The sequence below is a fragment of the Tiliqua scincoides genome, chromosome 6 (assembly GCF_035046505.1).
Source record: "Tiliqua scincoides isolate rTilSci1 chromosome 6, rTilSci1.hap2, whole genome shotgun sequence".
Classification (NCBI taxonomy): Eukaryota; Metazoa; Chordata; class Lepidosauria; order Squamata; family Scincidae; genus Tiliqua; species Tiliqua scincoides.
In genome coordinates, this window is record NC_089826.1 from 39,062,510 (window position 1) to 39,084,486 (window position 21,977).

At 42.0% G+C, this 21,977-nt stretch overlaps 1 protein-coding gene and 1 pseudogene across 1 annotated transcript in view; one reads left to right on the plus strand and one right to left on the minus strand.

The window, feature by feature from the left end:
* MAML3 (mastermind like transcriptional coactivator 3) overlaps window positions 1-21,977 on the minus strand; it is a 354,762-nt gene that overhangs the window by 317,469 nt on the left and 15,316 nt on the right. The gene's annotated exons all lie outside the window — the stretch shown is intronic.
* LOC136656225 (5S ribosomal RNA) lies at window positions 20,347-20,466 on the plus strand (annotated as a pseudogene).

Here is a 21,977-nt window from a genome sequence, read left to right on the forward strand (position 1 = left end):
TCCCCACTGAAATGGTGGATACTCAACATTATCAGATGTACTTAGAGGTGACATGCACTGCAGTCAGGGGTTGATGTTGTAGCTCAGTGGCAGAAAGTGAACTCATATTCACTCAGCCTGGTATTTCCAGGCTGAGTGTGGAAAAGACCTGTCTCAAAGTCTGGATAGACTATACCTAGCTAGGTGGACCAGTGAGCTGACACAGTATAAGGCAGCTTCCGATGTTCAAGCACCCTGAACTGGGGTGGTTATAAAGCAGCAAAAAGTGGATTTGTGGAACTCTGCAAGTATATGGGATGCTTATGGGCTCTGCATTTGAGAGCAAAGGTATAGCTTTGTGCATGTGGCATGTGATACTGTGCTATATATGTAGACAGACAAACATACTGTGGTGGACAATAGCAGGTTTGCTCTTTGTATTGTAAGTATTCTTACAATACTCTGTATCACTCTGTATTGTAAGTATTGTGTTGTTATAGGGAAAAAACATTTGAGGCAAGTTCTAAATAAAATTAATACTAAATTCATATTCAGATGTTTGCAACAAGCCTGTCAAGTCTGTCACAGAACAAGAGAGATAATGGAGACAATCGCATGGGTCTCCTACAAAATAGATCTTTAACCCAACCAATGTATGTAAGTGTAAACAAGTATACCAAATGGTGCATGGGTCTTCACCACCTTCCAGCCTGCTTTGACACAATAATCTTATTTCTAACTGTGTTGGGTGAAGATAGGACCCCTAAAGATCTAAGGCACCTCTTATCAAGAAGTGCCATGCCAACCACAGAAAGCTGCATAATGACGACTGATCAGAAATGGGTACTATCACAAGAGTAGTAGTATTAACTTTATTGTCATTGTGCTACAGCACAATGAAATTTATGCACCTTAGAGATACAAGCATAAATATATACTACAATTCCAACAATCACACTCTACACACTCACCCACAAATTCTATACAACATGCATCATAATATAAAAACAGTATAACAGACCATAATGCCCAGGAGCATGGTAACAACTATATTGCCTTATTCAACATAATTATGGCTGTGGGATAAAAACTGTTCAGGAATCATGTGGTGCTGCTCTAATAGTTCTGTATCGTCTACCCGAAGGCAACAGTTCAAAGAACTTATGAGCCGGATGGAAGGGGTCTCTCAGAATACTATGTGACTTCTGCAGATAGCGAGATGTATAGATGTCCTCCAAAGCTGGTAGATGAAGACTGACAATGTGCTGCGCAATCTTAATAATTCTCTGCAGAGCTTTTTTGTCCCCTGCAGAGCAATTTCCATACCACACCAAGATACCATGGGTTAGGACACTCTCAATGGTGCAATGATAGTGGAGTGTATCTTTAGCAGAAAACGGCAGTGATAGTAGGGGTACAAAATGAAGTTTAACAGGGTTATACAAAGCTCTGCTGTGCTTCCAAGGCAATGAAACAAGTGAAAGATGAGTCTTCCTTTGAAACTAGAAGCTCACATTTCACTGGCCCAACCCTGCCTTGTTGTTCTTCGAGGATGTGGACTTGCTAATCAGAACTAGCTAATTTGCCAGTACAGCCTTCTAAGTATACAACCAGTTCATCACACCACAAGCAGGCTAGCCTGCACTAGGCAGGGTATGCATGGAAGTACAGTAAGCACAAATGGATTTGAGGCTCTTGAAGCTAAACCCAGACACATCTGGTTAGAGTGGCATGCCTCTTGCTAAAGCTTCCAGCTGAAGAGATGTCACTATTTCACAGAGATAGAATATTCTTCACAGAATATTCTTTAACTCATCTGAAAGACTGGCAAAGCATCAGAGTCCTCCACCAATAGTGAAGTGTTGCATCAGTGGGGAAGAGATTACTACGATGTTTGTTTTATGGCATTCTTCCACTCAAGCTAGTATGCAAATATTTTTGCAGTCTTGAGAACAAAACTTGCTCGATCCCCAGCTCAATTCATTTTATGGTACATTTGGCAATCTGGTAGCAAGTCGTGTCCCTTATGATTTCATTAAATATCGTAATACACTGCAAGTGTATGTCTGTTACAAGTGTGGTCTCATACAGCTAAAGATAGCCTGCTGAATTTCAAACATGAGGCTATCACCTTGCTCCTGGTGATGCTCCTGCTTCCTTGCTTCCTCCATTCTATCCCTGCTTCTCAGTAATTAAGATGTTTCTGTGAGAATACAATAGAAAAGCTGTTGGCTCTGGAGGACTCATGGGTGAAAGACATTTATAGTGGAATTCTATAAATGTTTACAAAGTCCTACCATGTTCAGTGGGGCTTAGTCTTGGGTAAGTGTGTATAGGATTGCTGCCTTAGGGCCCAATCCTATCCAATTTTCCAGTGCTTTTGCAGTTGTGCCAGTGGACTGTGCGCTGCATCCTGTGGTGGAGAGGCAGTCACTGGGGCCTTCTCAAGGTATGGGAACACATGTTCCCTTACCACGGGGCTGCATTGTGGTTACACCAGAGCTGGAAAGTTGGATAGGATTGAGCCCTTAATCTATTATAGATAAAAATTCTTCAAAAAAAATTATTGCTTGAAAATAGTTATCAATCAAATATTTGGAAAAAGGCTAGACAAAGAGGGCAAGGCGAAGCTGAAAAGAAGGTTTACTTCACTCTACATTGTGCAGGAAACAGCTCACAAGCAAACACTGACAACTCTTGGCAGACATGCATCCTGATGGTAGCTAGCTTCATTGTAACAACAGGAAGGCCCCCCCCCCTTCCCATTAGGCACTATTGGATTGTCTGAGGCAGGCACTAACATCAGCTTTTGCTCTCCTGCAAGGAGCTACAGGCTGCCAATTTCAGCAACACAATATATACAGATGATGAAATGAGAAAAGTGGAGGACGCATCAACCTTTAGCAAATGCACAAATATTTTCATTAAAATGATTGAAAAAGCACCAAGATCTTACCTGAGTTACAAAAGCGTGTGCGTTTGTGTTGAGCCTACAATGCAGTTTTTCAACAAAATAATTCCACACTTGCTTTTTCAAAAACATAACTTGTAACCGTTTCATTGCAATTGTAGCTGTCATTACAATAGCCTTTTATTAGAGTTAATTTTTTTTTTGAATGCTTGGTAATTAATTAGCACCTACAAAGCGAACATTTTACATTTTTTATAAATCAAAGGACTGTGCAAATTTAGCATCCTTTTTAATTCTTGGTAGCTTTTTTGTTGCATGGTTAAAATGTTTATGCGAAGCACACCAACCCTATGCTTTCCTGGCAATTTACAATTGCAAAATAGCTCTTACCTTACAAAGCACTACATGAGAAAACTAACAAAAGGTTATTCTAGAAGCATGATCTGCAATGGTAAGGGATGGCAGTCTGTGCAGCCCCTTCCAACGCAAATACAAATAAACAGGGAGATCTGTGATTTTGCTTGGAATTGCAGACTCGAGCTGGAAAGCCATAACACTTTGAAAGACGTTATTGACGTTGTCCATTCTCCTCACTAGCTTCTGTGCTCTGCATGAGTGCAGATGGCCAAACCTTATAGCTAACCCTGTGCCATGGATAATGAGGTAATAACTTTGCTCACACTACAGCCTCTCCAGTTCCTACAGCCACTAACATCCCAAGAGCATCCAACTGCCACATACCAGAAACAAAATTGTCTTCATTGGCCAGACCATCTTGTTGGTCATTCCTGCAGTATTTTTAACCCTTGGGCGTTATGTGGAGGATTACCGCACTACAATGCAACAAACCAATGCCCCTTTCAAAAATAAACATGCCACATACCTATGGACTGACACATAAATATAGAACACCACAGACTAGAGTGGGCTAGAAATGCAAGGAATATTGTGATTGCTGATTTGTATCACAAAAAGATACATCTAAACCAAAAATGCCTTGGTTATGAAGGCAGCTGAGTAGAGGGATGCAATAAGTAGTTGACTTAGGAAAGGCAGAGGTTAAAAAAGCGAGAAACCAAGAGGAGACTAGCTGGTGGTGAAATTAGAGTGCTGGGGAAAGAAGGGATTGAAAACAAGTTGAATAGTGGCTAAGGGCCGAATCCTATCCAACTTTTCCAGTGCTGATAAAGCCGCAGTGCAGCCCCAAGTTAAGGGAACAAATGTTACCTTACCTCAAGGAGGCCTCCGTGATTGCCTGCCCACTGCAAGATGGAGCACATACCCCCTTGGCATGTCTGCATCAGTGCTTGAAAGTTGGATAGGATTCGGCCCTAAGCCTCTATGATGTCACATAATGTTCCTGGAAAGGAACCTGACACAGAATTGAGAATGTGCTGCTAGTGAAATAGGGAATATAGAAAAGATGAAGAGGTGAATTTAGAACATGCCTTTTTGCATTTGTGTAGGCTGGCAGTGACCCTACACTTTCTTCTCATAGGAGAAAAAGCACAACTTTCACAGATTCCTAACAAGCAAAGCATGACATCAGCAGATCCTCTTCCCATGTTGGAAAGTTCACCTAGGCTTAGGAAATGCTTGCTTTAGCTCTGATGGATTGAGGCAAAGGTGCCTTTTGTTTCACTTTGGAATTTACAGTATTGACCTAACACATTAAGAAGGGTGTCCCCAGAAGAAAGCCTTACGGTATATACCTCTTCTTTGCTGTTTGAAACACTTGACTTGGCTATAAGTATAGTTAAATGTTTCTACCTCCACTGTTATTTTTAATTAATTATAATTATTGGTAATAGCTTACAAATCATAAGTGTGAAACTAGGTTGTCAAAAAGGCTCAGTTTTAATATAATTACAGAAGGATACCAACTTATTATTTATTACAAATTATTTATCACAAATATTTCTACCCCACTTTTTCATTAAAATAACACTCAAGGTGGTTTTCAAAACAACACAACACAAAAATAGCTTTAATCAAACTATTTAAGCAAATTCACTAAAAGAAGATTCAGCAGCAAAAAACATCAATTAATCAGGGAGAAAAAAAATAATTTTGACACATTCATGAAATGTAAGTAGGGAAGGAACAAAATAAACCTTCCTGAAAAGGGAGTTTCAGAGCCAGGGCTCAGGCACCGAGAAGGCCTCTTCTGGGCTGTAACCAAACATCTGTCATAGGGGTGCCCAAACCCCGGACCTGGAGCCACTTGCGGCCTTCGAGGACTCTCAGTGCAGCCCTCAGGGAGCCCCCAGTCTCCAATGAGCCTCTGGCCATCCAGAGATTTGTTGGAGCCCACACTGGCCCAACGCAACTGCTCTTAGCATGAGGGCAACTGTTTGACCTCTCGCATGAGCTGTGGCATGTGGGCTCCTGCCACTGCTTGCAGTTTCACATCTATGATGCAGCAGAGGCAGCAAAGGAAAGGCCAGCCTTGCTTTGTGCAAGGCCTTTTATAGGCCTTGAGCTATTGCAAGACCTTCATTCATTCATATAAGTTCATCTTTAATATGTTCATTTATGTAAATTTATGTAAATTTATTCAAATTTTAAATGTAAATTAATTCTTTTTTTCCCCTCGCCCCCGACACAGTGTCAGAGAGATGATGTGGACCTCCTGCCAAAAACTTTGGACACCCCTGCTCTATCAGATGCTGAGGGAACACTGAGAAGGGCCTTTCCCAACAAATTCAAATGTATGGGCAGATCTTTAGGAGATTATTTGTTAATTAAAATTCCAGAAAGCAAGAAGATGATGTTTGTTGAAGAAGGAATAAAAAAATTGATTTTTTTGAATTGAAGTTGAAATTGAAATTGAAGTGGATTCTCAGATGGTATCGAAATGTGCCTTTCCAAGAAAAAGCAAAAACCTATGCAGGAGATTCAGAGGTATTAATCGGGGTCCATTTGGTATCCTCAACTACCCTCTAATACTGCTTCAGGAGCAGTACATAGATGGTTTATTTTCTCATCCTTTCAATGCACACTTGTGGGTGAATGTATGTTAACTTTTTTTGCGAATCAGGGTAGTATTTGCATAGGATTAAAAGGGTGGTATAAAATAGAACGTCCTGTTCAAGTGGCAGTTTTATACATGTCCTTGATCTAAGCATCAGTAGATCAAATTAAGCAAACAGATTGTATCCAAAGTATGCTTTAAGGCCAAGAAAGAGAATGCAAAGAGACACCAATCTTCAACAAAAAAAATAAAGGAGCAACCACAATATACCAGCATTCTTAACAGTTAGGGAGATCTGCAGCTCAAATTTAAGGTGTCAGAGAAGAGATCACACCCCTTAAGAAACTGACAGTGTTTGAGAGCCCAATCCTATCCACTGTTCCAGAACCAATGCAGCTACAATTCAGCCTCAAGGTAAGCCTTGATAAGGTTTCAGTGACTGCCTCCCCCACCACCACAGGATGCAGCACATGCCCCACTGGCAAGGCTGCACCAGTGCTGGAATGTTGATCAGAATCAGAAAATGTGGTCAGTTTGTATGATTACTTGAGGAGGTAGTTTTCAAGTGAAAGAGTACTTCTGCTGATTGGTAATATGTTAATAGATATGATCTAACTGAAATTAGCCTGTGAGGGCTGTTCCAAACAGCTGGGCTGAGAGTCAAAAGAGGATATTACTTGACTGTGAAAACTAACCTCTCTATGTCTGTAGAATAGACCATCCCAGTAATTATTTAATAACAAAACTTCATATCCTAGCTATTCAAACAGAAAACAGAATAGTAACAAAATTTTCTGCTTGGATCTGGGAGTGCAAGGAATAGACTTTTTGCATGACTCTGCCCCTGTCTCCCTTGGATAAATTAAGGCCCAAGAGTTCAGGGAAGGGTCATTTATTACTACTGCTATTGGAAGATGTGAGCCCCCCACTGGCAGTGCAGTGTGCCTTGTCAATTGTCTAAAACTGACAGCGCACCTTGACAATTTTAGCACCTTGTCAGTGTGCCATGAGATGAAAAAAGTTGGAAAACGCTGCTTCAAGCATTCCTGAAGCATTTCAAGCTTCAATTTCAAGCATTTCATTTCAAGCATTTCAATTCCTTCAAGCATTCCTGAAGCATTTCCATTCACTGAGGAAACACTCTTTGTACAGGTCTATGCAATGTTCTTCAACCTTCTACCCTCACTGCTATATCTGAACATTTAAAGAGTTACAATGGCATCGTGGTGACAGTTTAGACATTGGCTTAGGAACCCCAAGTTCATAACCCTCATTCAGCCATGGAACTCCCTGGATGACCTTGACCCAGTCACTCTGGGTAGGTCTAACCTACCTACGAGGGTCAAAATAAGGATGCAATGGGGTAACCCAGGTACACTATCTTGAACTGATTTGAGGACAGGTGGGATAAAAATATGATTAACGCCACCACTGTTTCTGGTCCTTGCTAGCAATCAAGTAGTGCTGGGCTAAAAGGGGAAAAAATCCTGGCAGTGCGTCCTTGGAATTCTCTAAGTGGATACAGTGGATTTTCTACCCTTTCCATCTCATGGCACACTGACAAGGCACTAAAATTGTCACGGTGCACCATCAGTTTTTGGATCATTGACAAGGCACACCATGCTGTTGGTGGGGGCCTCACATCCCCCCAATAGCTCTACTAATAAATGACCTTCCCCTAAACTCCCATGGCACACCTGGGGACCATCCGCCACAGCACAATGGTTGAAAATGGCTGGAATACAGTTTGGCAGCTGAAACATATTTTCCCTCATCCATCCTCATATAATACTATCATCTCAACTTTTGGGAAAGGGCCTAATAATTATAAACACACAAAACGAATGTATTTGGCAGAGTTTTTTTTCCTCCTTTTTAAAATCAATTTTTGTTCATATGAAAGTTATTTCTAAAGAACCATTTCTAAGCCATCTAAAGCTCTCTCTCTCTCTCTCTCTCCTTAAGAGGCTAGCTTTCTTCTCCCTGATCTTACAAACACTGCTGGCAATTTTTTTTCCTCCCAATGCCTCTAACATATTTTCACTTAGCACCAGTTTGATGTATAAGATCTGACAGCCAGGCAGTTATAGGCCACCTGCATCACTGTCGCCATGACAACAGTGAAAGACAATCCATGATCCCATGCCCTGGTCACACATTTCAATACAGCTTATCTGTCCAAAGCCACTGAGTCTAATGGAAGAGAGTAATTACAATCTTCCACTCATTGTCAAAATTCTCACCAAATAATTCTCTTCAAAATTATTTTATTCCTCTCCCATGCCTGCTTTACACATGCATGAATCTGTGCATGAACACACACACACCCCTACCTAAAAGAAATCTCCAGTGGGAGTGGTAAGAAGTAAGGGAGGAGAGAGAAAAGGGAGACGGGCAGGTATAAATTGAAGCAGACTAAAAGCACACTCTCCTATACTGTGGCAAAGAACTAAGCAGAAGCAGAAAAATATGACACTGAAAGGAGACATCACCCATTTCCCCATTCCTTATTCTTTTGTCACTCCTTGGTAGCCCTTTCACTCAGAAGGGATAGGGTCTCAGTGGCTTCCTTTCCCTGAATAACCTCTTGCTCTCTCAGACTGAGCAGCCACAGTACCAGAAGGCTCAGCAATACCACACAGGTGAACATGTACACCCAGTACAGTACGGTATATCACCATCAGCAGTCACATCTAGAAATTATGCAGCCCGCTTGGAGGCAGGCTGTGTTCCCAGTTTGAAGAGACACTTGGCCAACAGTCTGAGGCAAAGAGGCAAAGAAGGAAGGCCCATAGCCAGGGAGACAGACCAGGGACAGACTGCACTTGCTCGCGGTGTGGAAGGGATTGTCACTCCCGAATCGGCCTTTTCAGCCACACTAGACGCTGTTCCAGAACCACCATTCAGAGCACGATAACATAGTCTTTCGAGACTGAAGGTTGCCAACATCAAAATTCTGCTGTGAATTCTAAAATTCCATTTTACAGAATTATCTGTTTCCAAGATTGTTGCGATCTGGTGCAATTAATCGCCTCGGAACGTAGAAGACCCAGGTTCAAATTTCCACTTTCGGCCCAATCCTATCTCCTCCCTTACCAGCATAACTAGCATCGTGTTGGCAGACTGCTTTACGGCAGTTGAAAAGCAGCCTCCACTGATGCACGCAACCCATCCACAAATGTCCCCTTATCCCAAGGAGACCACCAGTAGCCAAAAATGTTCCATGAGATACAGCGGTGGACACACTGGTGCCACTGCATCACCATGCAGGGATTTAGATAGGATTGAGAATTCACTGCTAGAAATTCACTGGATGGCCTAAGGCAAGTCATTGGACTAGTTCAGGTACTGACACCAAAACAGAACTGAGCCTTAAAGGATCTCCATGCTTACATACTCCCTCCTACCTTCCATTCCTACCCTGCTGTATCCCTCTCTTTCTGGTTTTTTGTGTGTGAAATGGTCAATTCTGGTTTGCTCTGGTGCTGCACACTAGAAATGGAAGTTGTTGTTTGATCCTAGTCTCTAATCCTGGTTTGCCATAAAAGTGAAAACCATAGTTTGCCAGACAAAACAACACACATGTGATGTAGGGCATGCGTGAGAGGAGATAGGATTTTTGTGGTGACAGCATCTGGCCTGGATGCCTTTAAAAGGGGATTGGACAAGTTTCTGGAGGAAAAATCCATTACGGGCTACAAGCCATGATGCGTATGTGCAACCTCCTGATTTTAGAAATGGGCTATGTCAGATGCAAGGAAGGGCACCAGGATGCAGTTCTCTTGTTATCAGGTGTGCTCCCTGGGGCATTTGGTGGGCCGCTGTGAGATACAGGAAGCTGGACTAGATGGGCCTATGGCCTGATCCAGTGGGGCTGTTCTTATGTTAAGACATGAATGCACATGTCTCACCTCCTCTACTAACATGCCATTCCACTTTGCATAAACGTTGGGTGGAGGGTAGAGAGGTGCTCCTATTTCACAAAGATGCTTAGAATAGAAAATTACAGAAGGATAAATTACAACCTGTGCAAAACTTTATTGATAGGACTTAAAACTAATTATAGACACTCACTCATTCCCTCATTTCTGCCCCTTTAATGCACTCTACTGTAATCAAGGAACACAAGTGAATGGGTGAATAGTGATACAGATAAAGGGTAGGACATAATGCAAATGAAGTTTGGCTTGGTTCTCAATGAATCCTAAGGCCTATGGAGTATAGTAAACAGTCTGCAGTATCGGTTGAGGAAAAGGGAAAACTTGCCCTAGGTTGGGATTAGGACAACCCTGGTAACAGGACAGGTGTTTCCCAACCAGTCACTATCACTGACTACATCCTGCTCACTTTCGCTCAACCCATCAGTGTAAGGGGTTTATTTTCTTCCACAGAAGTGAACAGTTGCCATTCACTTATTGGCAAATAAGGGCGGGTTCAGACTATGCTACTTTGCCTGAATCAGCCCCACACTTTTCATTATCACATCAGTGAATAGTTCATTCTACATCACATGGGGCAGTCCAAGTGAAGTAATACCATCTGAATTAGACCTTAAAGAGTTCCACTAAGACAAGATCAAGAAACCTCAAGGAGCAAGATTTGTGGGAGCAAAACTTCAGCCAAGGTCTCTTACTGCAGGCACCACAGGATTACCTATGGCTGTGGTTCCCAAACTGGTGGGTTGTGACCCACCAGCTAGGGAAAAGCCTTGTGTCTTCCCTTTTAAGGGGCAGGGAGCAGAGAAGGCAGCAACATGATAGCCAGAATTGGGCCACTGCCAGGGAAGGAAGGGGGTGTTTTCAACTTACCAGGGGCAGTACCGGCGTTCTGGGGAGTGTGGGAAGCCCGCAATCACAAACCGGAAGTGGGTTATTATTGCTTTTTTAAAAGCATTGTGAGACTTGGGGAGCCCTGCAGAAGCATCCACAGGCTCCCCACGCCCCTCAGGGGGCTTGCACTGTCCCTGGTAAGCTGAAAGCACCCCTTTCCATCCCTGGTAGCAGCACAATTGTGGCATCACTGCCTTTACCCCTACCCCACAACAACTTTCGTGGTTCCCAAGTTCCCTGTAGAAGTTTAGGAACCAGTGATCTATCATATCAGCTGACACAGAAAGGAAACATATATTTCAGGGCCCCTATTTGTATGCGTGTACATGAACATGCACAATGTACGCACATTATATCATCCCATAAGGGTCCAGCCAACAAAGGTTAGACAACCAGTGTGATGGGTTTATTTTCTCCCACAGAAGTGAACAGCTGCCATTCACTCCTTTGAGAAAAATGAAGTGCTGCACTTGGAAAACAAAACCCTTGACTAAAGTGTCCCAGCCTCCCTGGAAGACTCTACAGGGAATAGTACAATGTATTTCTGTGTCTGGAACACAGAAACACACGGACCTTCCCTCTCCCACCCTCCCTAACCAACTGAAAGGACCAAAATACAGCAAGTCAAAATAAAAAGAAATATCCAGCGTGAAAGGGAGTTGGGTTGCTTGATGGAAAAAGATCCAATCCAAGCATCCAGCAAGGACAAAAAAAATTGGGGAAAACTCAGGAGTATAGGATAGCCAAAATCTTTTATGGAAGAGCACCGACAGTGTGCTTGCAGAGCAGCAAACCATCTCAAGCAACTGACAATGCTTAAAGAGACTAAAAACTGAAACACTTGTGCCAACAAAAGGTGCTCTAAAGCAAATTAATTGTTAAGTTAGGATATGGTGCAACTAATGGCCAGGCCTGTAATGTATCAGAAACAAAGATCCACCTGGGGCCTCAATCAGCATAAGCGAGGAGAGATTGCTCTGCTGTTAACAGTATTACTTCCCCCTTCCCTCCTCCTGTGCCAAACAGCACAACATCATTTATCTGTCAAAATTCCCATGCTCAAATTCCTTCATCCACAGTCAGCTACGTGACTTGAATCCAGAAGACATCTCCTTTACATACGATACTAAAGGAGTGCAAAAATGAGAAAGCATTCTCATTGTGCAGACAGCGAAGCAACCTCAGGACACCACCCTTCCCCTCCAAAATCATGCAGAATTATTCTGCACCTTCTTTTCACAGGTTTCTCCTGTAGTTATTTTCTCAAGGACACACAATGATAAGGCCGAGAACAAAATATCAAGAACAGCTTTTAGAACTGGAAGTTAAAAATGATAAACCTGGAGTGACAGTGTAAGAATCTCCGAGGATAGTTTTTAATAATTAAATAGTAATGCTTCAAATAATAATAGCAACAATAATAATTGTAATAATTAATGATAATCAAAATTAATGGTAATCATCACACTATAGAATTGTGAAATTTATAACCATTTGGAATACAATGATAACAATTTTCACTAGGGTGCTGCTCACTGATTTTTTTTTTTTTAATTATCCCACTGAATGTACAAACTTGTACAAGCATTCAAAAGAGAATGAGGTTGCACTGTGGCCACAAAACTACAATATAATGGCAGGACGATATATGAAATAAACTACAGTACACTGGAATTGGACAAAGGATGTTACATTCTGACAAACGATGGCAGAAGGTTTCGTAAAACATGGACTTACTCATGCAAAATGTTGCAAGCCTCACAGATAACTAGCCATGTGGCATAGGATGAAAGCTGTTTGCATGGCCCAGTTTGTTGTTGACTTGCACAGTCATGAGGTTAATACAAAATGCTTTGATGAGTAAAGACAGCCTCCAAATAATATGGGGCCCTTGCTTCACATAGTATAAAACAGCTGGGAAGAGTTCATAATTCACTGCAGGGACACATTCACCTCAATGTAGCCCAAGAAAATACAGCACAGGGTATGGGGCTAGAACAGCCAGATTTCTTGTTCATATAAACAAGCTGGAGATGAAGTTGTAGATTTGGGCTAAAAACATGAACTGCAAGTCTGAAACAATCTGGGATAGGTCCAACTGTACAAATAAGCTCTGCGGGGTAACAAGTGCAAATTTAACCTCAACCATCTGGGAAATGTGGCCACTGTGCAACATAAACTTGCAATTTCAAGGCAATTGGACTCATGGGTGGACAGGATGTTCCACTTGCCATGCGATGCCTTGACATGGAAGATTCCATGCCAGAGCATCAGCTATAGAGTGAGGTGCTGGCTACGGATGGTATGCTCACCACCCCAGTGCAGAAGCCTCTCCAGGCACAGGACCCAATTTGGCCAAACTGCCCTAAAGCTGGCCCTGATTGAAGGTGCCTCAACAACCTGAAAGGTCAAGCAACTGGATCTACAGGTGTAGGGTGGCACGTCCACAGGCTCAGGGCCCAATCCTAAGCTTCATGTGCTGGCTCAGCCGTAAGGCACGTTTGTAGACCCTAGTGCCAGTGCTAGCCCAGTGATGGGCTAGTGCCAGTGAAGCACCAGAGTTCCACAACGCTGTGGTCATAGGGACTGCCGACAGCAGAGAGGTAGGTGGGGTGTGGGGAGAGGCAGGGAGGAGGCGTTTTGGGGTGCGGGGAGACGGAGGGAGGGCAGAGGAGTTCCAGGGGAAGGAACAGGGCGAGAGGGAGGCGGGACCAGTGGAACTTTGCTCCACCGAATCTAGAGCCTCCATGTTGGGCTGGCCACCCGACAAGGAGGATCTTGATTCTACGCCAACCTCTGGGTCAGCATAGAATTGAGTAGCCTCATTGCAGGGCTATTCAGTTTACCCAGAGGAAGGGGACAAAAGTCCCCTTCACGGTGCCTGATGTGGGCTGAAAGAGATGAGATTAAGCAGATGATGACCACAAATAAGTACTTTGTTCTCATGTAGGAAGTCATTAGCTGCAAATGACAGAAGAGAAAATATGCAAATCCTGATCATATTATCAAGATATGGAAGAGCCCAATTATCAACTTGAGAGAGCCTAATTATTGTGTGGCTGCCCTTTCAGCAGCACCATTTTTGATGAAGCAAAAATCCCCTTCTCCCGAGGAGGAGGCAGGGCTGCTTGGAGTGTGCTGGATGCAGCGGAAGCCATTTTTTTGCGCCGCTGCAGCCCTGCATGCCAGGCAGCTCAGGACTGGGCTGCCTGTCCTTCAGCAATTTTCTACTTTCAATTTTATAAACTTTGATGTTATTTTGGTGTAATGTGACAATGGTTATGAAAGCAACACCTGTCAAAATCCCATTCCTTAAACCAATGAAATATTTGAAGGGCAACAGCTCTACTGAAGCATGCAGTATCTAAACATGAATTCATTTCAAATGACCATGCAAAAGGAAATTCCTTTCCCCATAAACTATTCTATTTCTTTTGCATTATTTCTTTTTTATAGGTTTCTTCCAAAACTGAGCACTGCTGCTGTTTATTTGGCACTGAAGGAAGTACTGTAAAACCCAAGAGTCTTAAGCACATGCAGGTAAATAAGATCCATTTGGATGCATACAAATTTGCATTTTTTAAGAAAGTTAAGAGTGATTTTCCCCATCCAACACTGCAGACTGTGTAATGTGTGTACCTGCTTCCCACCCATTTTTATCATCCACACTTGGTGTACTCCACCAAGCCCAACCAGATGTATTTTTCAAAGGAATAGATTAATAAGCAATTTCTAAATGTCTATGAAAGATGATTCTTGCTATTCTTGTCCCAATATTCAGTATCCAATCAAGTAGTTCTCTTTTGAATTCATGTAGTATGTACACTTACCTATTATTGGTACATTAACCCATCTATTATTCCATACATTCCTTCTTTGTTCATTTTTTTAACACAATAAACCAAAACACCCACAAGCCAACCTCAAAAATCACAAGAAACAAATCTTGCTGGGCACAAAGAGAAAGAAGGTTTCCAACTAGAGATCAGATGCTTGCATTACTGATCATACAAAGCAACATGAAATCATGCACTGAAATGTGAGGGTTGTATTTCTCTGGCTGTCTTCTTACATGCAGACAAAGTGGGGAGAGACAAGAAGGTAGATTCCGTGAGTAGGGATACAAGCTGCACATTGTTTACTATAAGACTGGTTGTAGGTGGAATGCATCTCTTTCTAGAAAAGGGAGTTCTCTCAATACACTTATCTTTGTGGGAGTGAATTCAACTCCACACAGTGGACCAGACTTCAGAGCATGCATGCCTTGGATCTGACTGTTAAGTTACTCAGCTGAGTGGGAGTCTTCTGCATGGAACAGTCAGCCTTAACTTTCTCTCACTCTTTTTCTTTCTCCCCGGTTCATTTCTTCCCAGCTTGTTGTCTTTCTTTGAGTGTTTGCAATCAGTTTTCTTTCTCATTCACACAACTGCAGTTATTTCAGTTATTTTCCTCTCCCAGTCCTGCCACCCCAATAGAGAGTGCCAGACCCCCTTGAAACTCCACAGAAGCAGCACATTTTTTGCTCCCTTTGGTTGTACCTTTTTAAAGTTGTACCTTTTTAAAGTTTCAAACCTCCCCAAAGCTCTGACATTACATGAGTACCCAGAAACTTCCACCTCTGTGGGTGGTCCGGTTTTTGCTACAATCCCATCAGCAGAAACAGACTAGTAATTAGTAATTAATAAATATGTATATACCGCTTTTCAATGTATGGATAGATAAATGGAATACATGTGGGTGGGGGTCAGATGGAATGCTTTCTGTGTTTGATGCATAGCGGACCACCCTCCTGCTCTGTCTGGGACATGCAACAAAACCCAGTAAGAGCCAGGATCTCTTACTCCTTCTGTTTCCCTCCATCAGTGGCCATTAAGAAAAATGATGAAAGCATCAGTGGAACAGAAATAGGGTGCATGTCCGCTTCAATATGCAATCGTGCAGCTTTCTTATAAATCATCAGGCTGCTAAAGCCTGCCAAAAATTGTTTTTAAAAATTCAAAAATCACAACAAACGTTGAAAGTGGTAGCTGTGAACTAGAGGAAGTGAAAGAGTTAGGTAATGAACTACTAGGGAACTATTCCCTGAGTGGCAAGGGAATGCCCACACTTGGTAAACCACAGAGACAAGTGAAATAACCTGAAAAACCAGTTTCTGAGGAAGGTTGCACCATTCCAAAGAGGAGAGATGGTTTTACTTATTTAAACACATTTCCTAACCCAGTGGAAAAGCTCAAAGTGACTTACATAATAACAGTAAATCAGTACAAACCAATAAAACCTTCAAAGGCCTCCGCACCTTCCCCCTTGCTGCCTCTTATACCTGAAACTCCTTCCCTGATCATCTGAAGAACGCTGCCTTCCTTATCCCCTGGCAATCCCTCCTCGAAATCAATCTTTTCCCTGAAGCCACTGGCACTGTTCCTAGCTCTTCTACCCTACTGCAACCAACAGTGCAATCCTATAAAAGTCTACTTGGAAGCAAGGCCCACTGTGTTAAATGAAAACTACTCCCACAGAAGTGTGTATAGAATTGTAGCCTTTGTATACATGAAACAATCAATTTTTTCCACACTTGCCGTGGCAAATTCTCTCCATTTATTCTGTTGTATCTATTTTAGATTGCAAGTCCCTCAAGGTAGGGACCTGCTCTCTCTCTCTCTCTCTCTCTCTCTCTCTGTGTGTGTACAGTGCCATGTTCACCGATTGTGTTAATACAGATAAATAATAATAAAGCAACCAAAACAGAACAAACAGCAAACCAGACCAGCAAAAATAACACAACCTAACAACAGCTGACATAACTATCAAGAGCCACCGCAACACACAGAGCAGAAAAACGGAAGACTTGGCAACAAAGTTCATATGGAGAGAGCCCAGTCCTGATGTCACCAGAGTGTGGATAACCACAGCCAAGTCTGACAAGACAGTGTCTAAGCTGATGAAAGGCACACAGAGCCACAGCTCACACTCAGATACCAAAGTTCCATGTCAGGTCCAGGAACATCCCCAGACTCCTAAGAGAAAGTGTAACCTCATGTCAAATGAGCTGACAATCTAAATCCTGAGTCTCTTAGGACTCTTAACAAATCTCTTAACGAATAGAACCTCTGTCTTTTTTTAATTTAACTTCATCTTGTTAACCCTGATCCAGCCCATCATGAACTCCACGCAGTAATTCAGTTTTTATTGGCAAGGGTGACTGTGTATTCACACTGTAGCCCTCACTTCAACAGGATTTCAGGTCAACCTGCACACTGAAAAATATCACATGGCACAGTCTTCCATGGCTTGTGTTATTCAGAATGGAGGTGAAAGACTGTTTCTCCAAGTTTTGAAAAATATCACCAAATAATTGGCATGTGGAAAGCTAGCTGGCCAAGGAGAAGATTCCGACTTGTGCTTCTCCCAGCTGTACTACTTCCTCCATGCAGTAAGTTAAAAGCATACAGATATGACACCTGCAGGGCCTCTGAGAGGAATTTTATCAGGGGTTATAAAGTTTCTTTCAGGGGGGGCCCTTTGCAAAGCAGGAAGGGTGAAACAGGGTGGGGTAGGGTGGTGATGAGCGAGCTGAATGGGAGCAGGGAGGGGCAAAACAGGGTGGGAGGAGGGTGGAGACAGCTGGAAAAGTCTTTGGAGCCAGATCTACCTACCCATATGGCACCAGCAGCTAGATACAATAAAATGGAAAACCAAACACACTCCTATGTCTCTCTAAAATCTTTTCAATATAGAAAATTACTGCAGAAAATGAGCATCATCATATTTAGGCTCACACTAGAATGGAATGTGTCCTGTGTGTACCACAACTTACTTTGGCAGCAGCTGTACTCTTGCAGCTGTGTCCCTGAGCTCCTTCCTATACACTCCTTCATGGTAAACAGATCCACAAGCCAAAGAGTTACTGTAGAACTCCAGTTTCCTCCTGGATTTGTTCCTCCTCAACTGTGTTGAGGAGTGTCATGTATGCATTCCTTGATGCAGCACATACGGCTTGCCAGTAGCTGCAGCCACAAGCTCGTGGTAGTGTCTCCAACATCCACTGAGGGCAACAAGTCTGAGTAGATAGGAAAATAAAAGATCCCAGGAAATTTCTTGGCCCCCTCCTTTCACTCCTGGGTCCCCTTTTTGACCCTGGACCTGGGTACAAATTACCCCCTTTACCCTTCTCCCCTAGGCTCTAGACAGCTGCATCCTGAAATAATACAGTTCTCCAAGGCTAGACTACACCATTTTCCTAAATATGTAGATCAGCTCTTACTTCCAAGTAACAGTATGTATTTAAGGTAACAGAAAAATGGAAGAAAGACAGAAAACTTTGATAAAGGAAAGGAAACTAAATATAAAGTTAGCAAAAGGAAGATTGCTCTAATTGGCAAATAATTTTGAAATAGATTATTTATAATAATGTGACAACCTGCAACTTCCTTAATCTTACTGACCTACCAATCATAACACCACATTTATTTGGAAACTGAATAGTCTCCCTTCAGGGCATATTCTAATTTCATCTGGCACTGAATCCTTAGCTAAAAACAAATTATTTCTGAAATTCAAAAAGATTAAAGTTGGGAAAAGAACAAAAAAGGACTAAGTGTCATTATAAAAAGCACCAGGTATCAGGTTTGTATATTAAACTTCATGACTATTAAACTTCATGGTAAATAATTTGAGTGAGTCATTCTCACCAAAATATTTGCTGTTTCAGGAAAATAAAACCAGCATGCCTGGCCTTGAGACTGAGAGAAGTTGCATTTTGTTCTCTTAACTTTTTGCTCATCCCACAGAGCTATGATCCAAACTACTACCTAACATGAAATTCTTCACTGTAAATACTGTATTGGAGCAAATCTGCAACAGATCTGAGAGACAGGCACATGTACAAGGTTGCTAATGACTCTGCATGATAGTTTACTGGCTAAAGGTCAGCTGGAAAGGAATAACTGCAGAACAAATTCTGGAAGCAGTCCTATGAACTTTTGACATAAGAACATAGAGCTGGATCACCCAGTACATGAAAGAGTAAATAAGGAAAACAATTCTCATTTGTGAACCCTTTCGCTTTATAGCAGTCCCAATCCTCATTGCACAACGATCTAAAAGTTCAGTTTGTTTGCACATCTGGAAGCATACCTAAAAGCATGTCTAAATACCACAGGACAGGAGCATATTCAGAAAAAGAAAAAGAAAAAAAAACACCAGCACAAAAAGGAGGAGAAAAGGTGATGAGTCGGACACAGTAGAAATGTGCCCTTGGGCAGAAGGTAACTCCAAAGGACAGTGTAGCAAAGCAGCAACCGGTTTATTGACACTGCACAAATCTGGTGTACTTTCCTGGAGGAAATTGTTGTAAAGAAAAAAAAAAAAGAATTCAACATGACCAGGCTTTTTGTTTTGAGGGGGGGGGGGGGTGTATGTCTTAGTTTTCATCCCAAAGCAGTGGACTCATTCGAGCTTAAATTTATTTTAGTTTATATATGGGCAATGTAAATCATCACTGATCTATGTGGGGCTTTTTCTTTTTTTTTGGACTCTTAAAACAAGAGAGACAAATGGCAGTACACTGACCAACCTATGTGATTGGAAGCTTCAATATGGAGAGACAGTGTTTGTTTTAGCCAGATGACAAAGGACATGGCTAAACACATGGTTGTGTTTAGTAATTTTTAGGAAACTTAACCATGAAGGAGTTTTCAAAAATCGTAGAAGAGACATTGGAAGGTCTTGCAACTTTTTTCTTTTTCCTCTTCCTTTCTGAAGGAGTAATGAGGAGCCTTTGCTAATTGCAAAAGCAGAAGTGTGTGCCCTTTGGCTGCTGTTTACAGAGAGTGTTTTTGTCTCCAGGCCTCAGATGCTGTGACTCATAACTTTAAATCAAAGTGTAATCTTCCTGCAGAGAACCAAACTACTGCTACTATACCCTACAAAAAGGAGACACACTGTGTTCTCCCTTAATCACAACTTGAGCCCTCTCAGCCAAGATTGAATTTCAAAATAGCATAGAAAAGGGAGAGAGAAAAAATTAATCAACCATTTGTTGTCTCTAAAATCCTTATGAGATAGAACTAGTGTTGCATAGCGGCTAAGAGGCTAAGCTGAGAACCTGGACTTAACTGCCCAGGGCACTGATACGTTAGATAGGTTTTTGAAAGGACTACATCAAGATAATACAAGTGCTTCGCAGGCTCAGAAAGCACTATATAAATGTGAAGTTTATTATTTTTAATAATAAAGACTTGCTAAGAGTGCAATCCTAACCCACTTTCCAGCACTGACATAAGGTCAATGCAGTTCCAAGGGAAAAAAACATTCCCTTGCTTTGAGGAGGCCCCCATGACTGCCACCCAACTGCAGGATGCAGCACATGTCCCATTGGCACAGCTATGCCAGTGCTGGAAAGTTGGTTAGGATTTGGGCCTAAATCATTTACAATGATTTTGTGGCTTTTCATTTGAAATAAACCAGAATTCAATGCAAGCAAACATAATGAAATCATCACATAAGAAGCTGCATTCCAAATAAAATAAAAAAAATTCCTCGTCAATATCTGACAAGAACGAACATTTTCAGCATCCACCAAATAGATTAAGACCAATGGTTCTCAAACCTTTTAGTACCAGGGCCCACTTTTTAAAAGAACACTCTATTTTCAACTGTGCAGCAACTGTTACCCTGCATGTGTCTGATCTCATCTGATCTTGGAAGCTAAGCAGGGTCAGGCCTGGTTAGTACTTGGATGGGAGACCACCTTGGAATACCGGGTGCTGTAGGCTTATACCATAGCCTTTCGAGACTGAAGGTTGCCAACCAACCATTTTCGGCACACCGGTGTGCCGCAAACAGCCGCAGGTGTGCCATGGGAATTTGGGGGAGGGTCATGATGCTGTGAGCCAAGAGCTACGAACCTCACACTGCCTTTGTGGGTTCAAGAGCAACAGTCATTTATTAGTTGGGCCACTGGGGGATGTGAACCCCCTTCAGCCATATGGTGTGCCTTGTAAATTGTCCAAAAACTGATGGTGTACTTTTGACAATTTTAGCTCCTTGTCAGTGTGCCGTGATATGATAAAGGTTGAAAATTGCTGCTCAATAGGGACCCACCTAGTTTCATGAGACTTTTAAAAAAGTTTCACTTTACCAGCTGCTCAAGTCTGTTTTTATCCTTTTTACTATGGTGGGGAGAATGCCTTTTGATGTATATATTGAGATTCATGTTCAATGAATTGGGACAATTGTGGTGCCCCTTCACCTTGCCTTCTATAAGAGCTAAGGCACATTTGCCTACTTGTGAATAAACATGCTTGTGTGATGTGGCTCAGTTTCACTTTCCAGAGGGCTCAATACATTTTCCTTGTCAGCTTGGTGGGGGAAGACTTCCTTCCCAAGAATTTGTTGGGGTCTGCCTTCATCAGAATGAAACCATTCTGCTGGCAATGCGTTCCTCTTGACCTGTCCTTCAAAGCGCACTGAGCTACATTCAAGAGTAATAGCACACATATTGGTTTCCATAAGACTCAATACATTTTCCTTATCAGCATGTCAGTTCCGTGACCCACTAAAAATCAGGTTGCAACCTACTGGTTTGTCCTGACCCACAGTTTGGGAAACACTGGATTAGACTAGATAGAATGAGCAAATCATATTCAAATATTGAATCTCTATTTCTGGACTAGCTTTTTGAGAAAGATGAGTTTATTATTTTTACATTACAAGGTGTAATATGAAGGTTCTCATGTGAGAAAGAGCTTCCTCAGAACAAGATGGAGGATACACCAACAAAATCTTTTGGTTCTAACATATTCCTCCTCACACACAGTTGAGATACTGTGGAGTGCTCAGGGAGAAATGGCTTCAACCAGGGTTGCCACTTTCTCATAGGGGAAAGCATTGCATCCCATCGCATATGCTCTCCTCCTCTCCTCTGCTGTTACAGAGTTGCATATTACATAGTACAAGATCCATATAGCTTGTTAGACACTTGAGAAGGAAGATACTTGAAATTACCATGAGAAGTTATTGCAATCTCTTTATCAGGGCTACATAGTTTATATTTTCCATTCACAACATCCTCTAGTATTTTAGTTATGTTGGAGTGCCTTTAACTGCAGCTTGGTTGTGTAACAGTTTAAACATGCACATTAATTTCATGCACATAAATGGTCCCTCTGAAGCCAGTGACATCTGGAATGCATACAGCTGGCCTCTCATGACCTGAATCATTCTGCTTCATTCATGAATAACAGAATCTACTCGCAATTTAAAATTGTATATGCAAGTTTAAAGC